General features: G+C 40.4%; 1 protein-coding gene across 6 annotated transcripts in view; it reads left to right on the top strand.

Annotated features, from left to right (window-relative positions):
• Positions 1–3,919: 3,919 nt before the first annotated feature.
• Positions 3,920–10,130, top strand: part of ppfibp2b (PPFIA binding protein 2b) — a 112,487-nt gene continuing 106,276 nt past the window's right edge. For 5 of the 6 annotated variants that reach the window (XM_074631519.1, XM_074631513.1, XM_074631511.1 and 2 more), the window contains exon 1: positions 4,078–4,402. The gene's annotated coding sequence lies outside the window, so the exon portion shown is untranslated. Of the gene's footprint in view, positions 4,403–10,130 lie in introns of all 6 variants that reach the window. The other variant, XM_074631514.1, reaches the window with a different exon arrangement.

The raw sequence follows: 10,130 nt of genomic DNA, 5'->3' as shown, positions 1-10,130 counted from the left end.
CGTCGTCGCTACCGCCGTAGGTGACCCTCCAGCCAATCAGACAAAAGTTCAGGCTGGGAAGCGATGACGGACGTGCGAGTTGACCAATGAGAGCCGGTGTCGAACGGAATGCAGAGGCTGCTTGTGTGTGAGAGTGTGTGTGTGAAGACAACGAGTGGAGGTACAAGTGCGCTGACCCTGCGATTCATACTGCCTCATACTGTATTTTGACACTTTAAATTGGTTCATTCCTCCTATGTACTCACAATTTAAGATATGATATATGAGGGGGGATATATATATATAATTGTAGTGTTTTGTTAGAGCACTGCTAATCAGTTTGAGAAATGCATTTATCATCTTTCTCCACTCCTTTAGTCGTGTTTTTGTGTGAACTTATTATTCCAAAATTGATTTATTTTGATTGTAGTGTTCTGTTAGAGCAACTAATAAAACAAGTAATTCCCTCATTGTTTGGGTCAAGTTCAATAGTTGCCTGCACTGTATACGCACTGACGCCTCCTGCTGGTCATATTCTTTTACCACTGCTACTGTCCAAACATTAAAATAAATACACAATAAATACCGTCACCTGACAGTGTCATTTAAAAGGTCAAATGTGCACATATGTGAATATTATGTTATTATTTGTCAGTCATGTTGTACCTAAGAAATCCAGTGGTCTCATCAGTGTCAGTCAAGTCAAGTCAATTTTATTTCTATAGCCCAAAATCACGAATCACAAATTTGCCTCGGGGGGCTTTACAATCTGTACACCCCCCTCTGTCCTTTACAGTGCGACCCTCTCATCGGATAAGGAAACCCCCCCCCCACCCTCCCCTCCAAAATACACTTTAACAAGGAAAAAGAAAAAATAGAAGAAACCTCAGGAAGAACAGCACAGGAGGGATCCCCCTTCCAGGGTGGACAGATGTGCAATAGATGTCGTGTATAGAGAGTAACAACATAATGAAAATACAACATAGACAATCCATAAGTCAAAAATTAATACATATAATGTGAACATATGTGAGAAGGTGGATCCAGGAGGATGTGAAGCAGCTTCCCAGCGTCGCCAAACAGATAGAGCCAGAGCAACACAACCTCCTCTCCACGCCAGATAGATAGAGCCAGAGCAACACAACCTCCTCTCCATGCCAAACAGATAGCGCCAGAGCAACACAACCTCCTCTCCACACAAAATAGATAGAGCCAGAGCAACACAACCTCTTCTCCACGCCAAACAGATAGAGCCAGAGCAACACAACCTCCTCTCCACACAAAATAGATAGAGCCAGAGAAACACAACCTCCTCTCAATGTTGGTAATGTAAAGATATGTTACCCATGCCAATAAGCCCCCTTGGACTGAATTAATGATCAATGAATCAGTGATCTTGAACACTGGGCAATAAGTGTCACTTCCTATTTGTATTCTTTGCTATTTTGGAATGAAGTCAAAGTGCTCTGATGAAGCTGCCTCCTAACATATAGACTTTTGTCTCACATGACACCAGACCGGCTAATACAACATTAAACCAAAGCTTCTGTAATGGTCATGCTTGGCATGAGTTAACAGCCAGTCTATTTGTAGTTTATTGGTTAAACCAAAGTAAGCTGGATAAACGTGTACGGATAAATACGTGTATGGTATTGTTTACCTGTTTATTAACTGCCCTCCTTCCTTGTACCTGTCCATGTTCTCTCCACACACTGACTGTACATTGACTGTAATTATCGTGGAACAGTGTACAGTTGATGAGTCGCTAAAACCTAAGCTACCTAGGGTAGTGGGCTTTTATGTGTATATAACTTATCGTGGTAATAAATACTAAAAAGAACAAAATATCAAAATTACCTTTCCCTGATAACATTTATATGATTTATTACATTGTATTTCCATTTGACTTTTCCTGTCATTTATGTCTCATTACCACTCTAAATTATTTTCCATCCATCCATCTGCAATTATTATTATTATTATTATTATTTCTATGAGACAGATCATATTCCTCCTCTTGAAAACAACAACAGTGTTCAACAATGACAACACTGTAAAGATAATATATTGAGATCTGAGTGTAGGAGGAAGCAGCTACTCTAGAACCTGGATCTGGTCTGACTCCAGACTTCATGGACTTCTGAGTTATGCCCTGGAGCATAGCCTCTTATCTTATACCACATGTGTATGGCAGGTCAAAATAAGGTAGATTACAACCCATAACAAGCCAAAATGGCACTGCTCTGACTTACAAACAATTCTATCTGTACTACTGTAGCACCATATTCCTCATTTTCACACATAAATGCTTTTTACTTACATGAAACATTCTAGACATAGAGAACTCAGTTACACCAGAAACAAATACTATGCCTATACATGTCAAAACACATGGACATTGTTATTTGAGTGCTGTTAATCGCAAACATACATTGTGCCACTAGAGGGCAGTGTTGAGTCGTATTAAAACAGCAGGATGTAACAGTAAAGGTCATACAGTTTGCTTGTTGTTGGCTGTTGAGGCTGTATATTTGTTGTAGTCTTGTTTGTGCTTTTTCAAAAGTGTCAACGTTTACAAATTGTTGTCTAAACCTGTGTGGTATTTTTGAAGGATTATTCCCCCCCGTTTCCTGAAAATATGGGAGGTTGTCAGGGAAACAACCTGAAGAACTTTTTGGAAGAATATTTAGTTTAAAGGTTCCATATTGTAAAAAGTAAGAATTTCATGTCTTTTATATTATAAAGCAGGTTTAAGTGCTATGTGAATACTGTGAAAGTATCAAAATGCTCAATATACAGAGAAATACACACAACTCCTTTTCAGAAATTGTGCATTTGAAACAAGCCGTCTGGATTTCTGTCTATTTGTGATGTCACAAATATACAATATTTAGACCATTACACAGTTTTAAAAGTAAACATCCTTAATGTATCCCACTTTATTTCCTATTGCAGTGTATGTGAATGACATCAGCTGACAGGAAGTGAACATGGACCCAAACTGTTGCTTAGCAACGCAATTCCGTTGAAATGCACTAAAACGGAGCGTTTCAGACAGAGCATGAATACAGGTGTATTCAGGCAGACAGTACAAGGAAAATAAAGTTTTTTTTTTTTTTAACATTACAGCATGTAAACATGTTCTAGTAGAAACACAAAATACAAGTATGAACCTGAAAATGTGTATAATATGGGACCTTTAATGTCCCTGAATTCCAATTATCCAGCAAATTGTTCTTATTAGAGCTGCAACGATTAATCGATTAGTTTTCAACTATTACTTTAATCACCAACTATTTTAATAATCGATTGATCAATTTAAGTAATTTTTTTAAGAAAAAAAAAAGTCTAAATTCTCTGATTCCAGCTTCTTAAATGTGAATATGTTCTGGTTTCTTTCCTCCTCTATGACAGTAAAGTGAATATCTTTGAGACATTTCAGGACGTCCTCTTGTGCTTTGGGAAACACTGATCCACATCTTTCACCATTTTATGACATTTTATAGACCAAACAACAATCGATTAATGGAGAAAATAATCGACAGCTTAATTGACAGTGAAAATAGGCGTTAGTTGTGGATGTAGCCCTAATTATTATTTTAATATATTATTATTACTTCCTACTGATATTCCTGCTATTTTGCTGCCTTCAGGTACTGTCGGACATATTTATTTGTATACAGTATGTTGGTACAGTTAATGTTGCAACAAAGTTATGAAATATGGGAAAGTGCATTAGTCCTTTCTGTGAGGTCTGTGTTGCGAACACGCAATGTTTAAGACTTCAGTAGCATATTACCAGTAGCTTGGAATATCAATAGCACGTGCAAGTATGTCATTAATATTTGAGTGTGGCTTTTGAATATTAACTGTCATGATGTGTAAATGATCAACATGGCCAGCAGACAGCAATAAAAGGTCCAACATGAATCTGTCTGGCACTCGAGCGCGGGAGATATTCCGAGGGGCTCCTGAAGGCATCGCGCCTATCACATGGCAGGTGATAGTGGAGGAAGCTCGCGCCTCACTACAGATCACACAGAGGGATCAGACCCGGACCCAGACCCGAACCCAGCAGGAGCCCACCAGGGACCACAGGAGGCTAGAGACCCACCAGGGACCACAGGACACTACAGACCCACCAGGGACCACAGGAGACTACAGACCCACCAGGGACCTCAGGAGTCTACAGACACACCAGGGACCTCAGGAGACTACAGACCCACCAGGGACCTCAGGAGTCTACAGACCCACCAGGGACCTCAGGAGTCTACAGACCCACCAGAGACAACAGGAGACTACAGTCAGAGCAGCGGACATGTGTGACAGGTTCATGTGTGTGTGCGCGCTCACTTTATCTTCAAGTGTCTCCAGCAAACCAAGTTAAAGGATCTGGTTGGATAAAACCTGGAGGAGTCACATCGTAAGTAACTATCAGAATGACTGCTGTAAAGTGTCCTTAAAGTGTCGTTAAAGTGTTGTTATAGCTGGTCTCTGTGTCAATTCAAAGTGTCGTTATAGCTGGTCTCTGTGTCGATTTAAAGTGTCGTTATAGCTGGTCTCTGTCGATTTAAAGTGTCGTTATAGCTGGTCTCTGTGTCGATTCGAAGTGTCATTATAGCTGGTCTCTGTCGATTTAAAGTGTCGTTATAGCTGGTCTCTGTGTCGATTCGAAGTGTCATTATAGCTGGTCTCTGTCGATTTAAAGTGTCGTTATAGCTGGTCTCTGTGTCGATTCGAAGTGTCATTATAGCTGGTCTCTGTGTTGATTTAAAGTGTCGTTATAGCTGGTCTCTGTGTTGATTTAAAGTGTCGTTATAGCTGGTCTCTGTGTTGATTTGAAGTGTCATTATAGCTGGTCTCTGTCGATTTAAAGTGTCATTGTAGCTGATCTCTGTGTTGATTTAAAGTGTCGTTATAGCTGGTCTCTGTGTCGATTTAAAGTGTCGTTACAGTCGGTCTCTGTGTTGATTCGAAGTGTCATTATAGCTGGTGTCTGTGTTGATTTAAAGTGTCGTTACAGTCGGTCTCTGTGTCGATTCGAAGTGTCATTATAGCTGGTGTCTGTGTTGATTTAAAGTGTCTTTATAGCTGATCTCTGTGTCGATTTAAAGTGTTGTTACAGTCGGTCTCTGTGTCGATTCGAAGTGTCATTGTAGCTGGTCTCTGTGTTGATTTAAAGTGTCGTTATAGCTGGTCTCTGTGTTGATTTAAAGTGTCGTTATAGCTGGTCTCTGTGTCGATTGAAAGTGTCGTTATAGCTGGTCACTGTGTTGATTGAAAGTGTCGTTACAGTCGGTCTCTGTGTTGATTTAAAGTGTCGTTATAGCTGGTCTCTGTGTTGATTTAAAGTGTCGTTACAGCTGGTCTCTGTCGATTTAAAGTGTCGTTATAGCTGGTCTCTGTGTCGATTCAAAGTGTCGTTATAGCTGGTCTCTGTGTCGATTGAAAGTGTCGTTATAGCTGGTCTCTGTGTTGATTTAAAGTGTCGTTACAGTCGGTCTCTGTCGATTCAAAGTGTCGTTATAGCTGGTCTCTGTGTTGATTTAAAGTGTCGTTATAGCTGGTCTCTGTGTTGATTTAAAGTGTCGTTACAGTCGGTCTCTGTGTTGATATAAAGTGTCGTTATAGCTGGTCTCTGTGTTGATATAAAGTATCGTTATAGCTGATCTCTGTGTCGATTTAAAGTGTCGTTATAGCTGGTCTCTGTGTCGATTCAAAGTGTCGTTACAGCCGGTCTCTGTGTTGATTTAAAGTGTCGTTATAGTCTCTGTGTTGATTCAAAGTGTCGTTATAGCTGGTCTCTGTGTTGATTTAAAGTGTCGTTATAGCTGATCTCTGTGTTGATTTGAAGTGTCATTATAGCTGGTCTCTGTCGATTTAAAGTGTCATTGTAGCTGGTCTCTGTGTTGATTTAAAGTGTCGTTATAGCTGGTCTCTGTGTCGATTTAAAGTGTCGTTACAGTCGGTCTCTGTGTTGATTCGAAGTGTCATTATAGCTGGTGTCTGTTGATTTAAAGTGTCGTTACAGTCGGTCTCTGTGTCGATTCGAAGTGTCATTATAGCTGGTGTCTGTGTTGATTTAAAGTGTCATTATAGCTGATCTCTGTGTCGATTTAAAGTGTCGTTACAGTCGGTCTCTGTGTCGATTCGAAGTGTCATTGTAGCTGGTCTCTGTGTTGATTTAAAGTGTCGTTATAGCTGGTCTCTGTGTTGATTTAAAGTGTCGTTATAGCTGGTCTCTGTGTCGATTGAAAGTGTCGTTATAGCTGGTCACTGTGTTGATTGAAAGTGTCGTTACAGTCGGTCTCTGTGTTGATTTAAAGTGTCGTTATAGCTGGTCTCTGTGTTGATTTAAAGTGTCGTTACAGCTGGTCTCTGTCGATTTAAAGTGTCGTTATAGCTGGTCTCTGTGTCGATTCAAAGTGTCGTTATAGCTGGTCTCTGTGTCGATTGAAAGTGTCGTTATAGCTGGTCTCTGTGTTGATTTAAAGTGTCGTTACAGTCGGTCTCTGTCGATTCAAAGTGTCGTTATAGCTGGTCTCTGTGTTGATTTAAAGTGTCGTTATAGCTGGTCTCTGTGTTGATTTAAAGTGTCGTTATAGCTGGTCTCTGTGTTGATTTAAAGTGTCGTTACAGTCGGTCTCTGTGTTGATATAAAGTGTCGTTATAGCTGGTCTCTGTATTGATTTAAAGTGTCGTTATAGCTGGTCTCTGTGTTGATATAAAGTGTCGTTATAGCTGATCTCTGTGTCGATTTAAAGTGTCGTTATAGCTGGTCTCTGTGTCGATTCAAAGTGTCGTTACAGCCGGTCTCTGTGTTGATTTAAAGTGTCGTTATAGTCTCTGTGTTGATTCAAAGTGTCGTTATAGCTGGTCTCTGTGTCGATTCAAAGTGTCGTTTTAGCTGGTCTCTGTCGATTCAAAGTTTCGTTATAGCTGGTCTCTGTATTGATTTAAAGTGTCGTTACAGCCGGTCTCTGTGTTGATATAAAGTGTCGTTATAGCTGGTCTCTGTGTCGATTCAAAGGGTCGTTACAGCCGGTCTCTGTGTTGATTTAAAGTGTCGTTATAGTCTCTGTGTTGATTCAAAGTGTCGTTATAGCTGGTCTCTGTGTCGATTCAAAGTGTCGTTATAGCTGGTCTCTGTGTCGATTCAAAGTGTCGTTATAGCTGGTCTCTGTCGATTCAAAGTGTCGTTATAGCTGGTCTCTGTGTCGATTTAAAGTGTCGTTATAGCTGGTCTCTGTGTCGATTTAAAGTGTCGTTATAGCTGGTCTCTGTGTCGATTTAAAGTGTCGTTATAGCTGGTCTCTGTCTTGATTTAAAGTGTCGTTATAGCTGGTCTCTGTCTTGATTTAAAGTGTCGTTATAGCTGGTCTCTGTCGATTCAAAGTGTCGTTATAGCTGGTCTCTGTGTCGATTTAAAGTGTCGTTATAGCTGGTCTCTGTCTTGATTTAAAGTGTCGTTATAGCTGGTCTCTGTCTTGATTTAAAGTGTCGTTATAGCTGGTCTCTGTGTCGATTTAAAGTGTCGTTATAGCTGGTCTCTGTGTTGATTTAAAGTGTCGTTACAGTCGGTCTCTGTGTTGATTTCATCTGAACATTGTAGCAATGCTGTCGGAGATCAGTTTACTGTAAACTTAGCTAGCATCGGAGCGGAACAAACAACAAACCATAGTCCATAAAGCTGCATTTAAGGGACTGTCTTTAGTATCGTGCTGCTGGCTATCTTGGATAATTGTTCGGTTTTGTGATTTAGTGATTTCATGGTTCATCAACTATACTGTCCCTAAGGAAAACAATGGCAGCCTAATATACCTAAAATATTAATATCTGTACTGAGACATTAGCATACCTTTCATCCTCTGTAGCTTCTTAGCATACAGGCTACTAATGCTATTGCCTGGATATTCCCATGATGCAGGGATGTGGTACTCAGTAGTAAGTTTATCAGTCCTTATGGTCACCATATCTCATGTACTTCTCCTAGCTCATGTTAACAGTGTACCATTCCTGTGACAGTCGGAGAGGTGTGGGATATTTGATATGCACTTTTATTTTTTAGACTGGACTTTTTCCACATGACAGTAAATGTGACTTGTGGACAAGCGACGTGAGAAAAACATGGTATGCTACTTTTACTGCGAAGCTTGAAGCTTCTCTGCTTGCTCAGTCGTGTCCTGTCACCTCGGAGCTATTAAATGATGTTTAGTTGCACTGACACATGCTGTGTAATTGCAGATCATCAATTTCTGACAGCATGAGTAAAGGAGGGAGGGAGGGAGGAAAAAGAGGGGATGCTGATATGCTAATGGAGGAATATCAAGGCTGATGTGTGGCTCCCCTCTGCTGAAGCATCTGCTGCATCTAACGCTGGAGATAGTGTTCATAAATACACACGCACACACACACACACACACACACACACACAGACATCACAGACAGGCGACTTGAGAGAGCTGAAGGATCCTCCTCCTGCCACTGAATACAGCAGGCCGGAGCCTCTGTTCTATTGCAAATCTCATTTAAAAGGGAGAGAGTTGAAAGGCGTCGCTGCACTGACGACAGTGAATTGATTAAGGCTGCTTTGGTTGGCACTTGGGTGGCATTAGCGCTCAAACAACAGAGGAAATAAAAACAGGAGCTGAAGTGAAGTGGCGATGGATAAATGACCCTAAATTTATTACCAATGTATTATCGTATAACAGTTATAAAACAGTTTGTTTTGACAGTGTTATTAGCCTACTTTGGAGTAGGTTTCAAAGCTATTTGTGTGCACATACGCATGCACGGGATGAGCAGATGATGGCTTTCATCCCCTTGATCAAAACAAGCTGCTTGTGTAATACCAAAAGAGCGGTGTTTTCTCTGCAACCATATAGGTTTCAGATGATTGCTCTGTCATCTTAACTACTGCTGCTAATGTAGTTCACTCGAGGTAATCTACCGCTCCCTGATGGCGAGGAGCGACGCAGAAAAAAGGGAGAGAAGAATAAGAAATATGGGCGAGATTAAGGCTTTAAAAAGAGAGATGAGAGGAGCACATGGAGGGACAGGGTATAGAGACCAGGAAGACAAAGTCAGGCAGTTAATCTACAAGGAATAATCCTCTGCTTTCTGACGGAGTGGAAGAACAGATATTGGCAGAGAGAGGAAGGACTGTAGTTTATTAGAGGTTATCTCTGGCTGGCTGTCAAAGGAGAGACGAGGAAATGAGAAAACGTGGTAGAGAAGAGCACGTGCACGGATGCTACACTGGTTATAGTCTTATTTCTGTTAGAGAAAGGAAGACATTAAAGGACCCATATCATGCTCATTTTCAGGTTCATACTTGTATTTTGTGTTTCTACTAGAACATGTTTACACGCTATAATGCTAAAAAAAACTTGTCGACATGAATATACCTGTATTCACCCTCTGTCCGAAACGCTCCGTTTTAGCGCATTTCGACGGAATTGTGACGAAATTGCAACAGAATTGCGTTGCTAGGCAACAGCTTGGGTCCATGTTTACTTCCTGTCAGCTGATGTCATTTACATACACTGCAACCAGGAATAAACTGGGACACATTTATAATGTTTACGTTTAAATCTGTGTAAAGGGTCTAAATATTGTATATTTGTGACATCACAAATGGACAGAAATCCTGATGGCTTGTTTATAACGCACAGTTTCTGAATACAGGCTGTGTGTATTTCCCTGTGGATTGAGCGTTTCGATACTTTCACAGTATTTATATAGGATTCAACCCTGCTTTATAATAAAAAAAAAACATGAAAATCTCACTTTTTTATAATATGGGACCTTTAAAAGATGCTCATCGGCTATCCTTGGATTTCTGGAAAAGAGAGAAGAAAAAGTAAAGGAATGGATTATGTTTTGTTATTTTATTTTTCAGATATTTCTTTTCTTATTTGACAGTCAACACTACAGCAACCCAGCCTATAGGTCGGAGTTAAAGGCTTAACATAGAAAGGAAAGTACCGTGCTGGTGGAAATGCTCGATAACATACAAATATGCAAATATAATGTAGTATCACCACGGAGTGCCATGGAACTTCACAACAACTTTAATCTCCTTATTGTGCAGCCGTTGCCGTCTTCATGCAGATTTCAGCACGCTCTCTTAAAACACAAAGCCTCCTGCT

Source organism: Sebastes fasciatus, chromosome 4, assembly GCF_043250625.1.
Source record: "Sebastes fasciatus isolate fSebFas1 chromosome 4, fSebFas1.pri, whole genome shotgun sequence".
In the NCBI taxonomy this organism is placed as follows: Eukaryota; Metazoa; Chordata; class Actinopteri; order Perciformes; family Sebastidae; genus Sebastes; species Sebastes fasciatus.
Note: the sequence above shows the minus strand (reverse complement) of the source record. Positions and strands in the feature narration are given on the sequence as shown.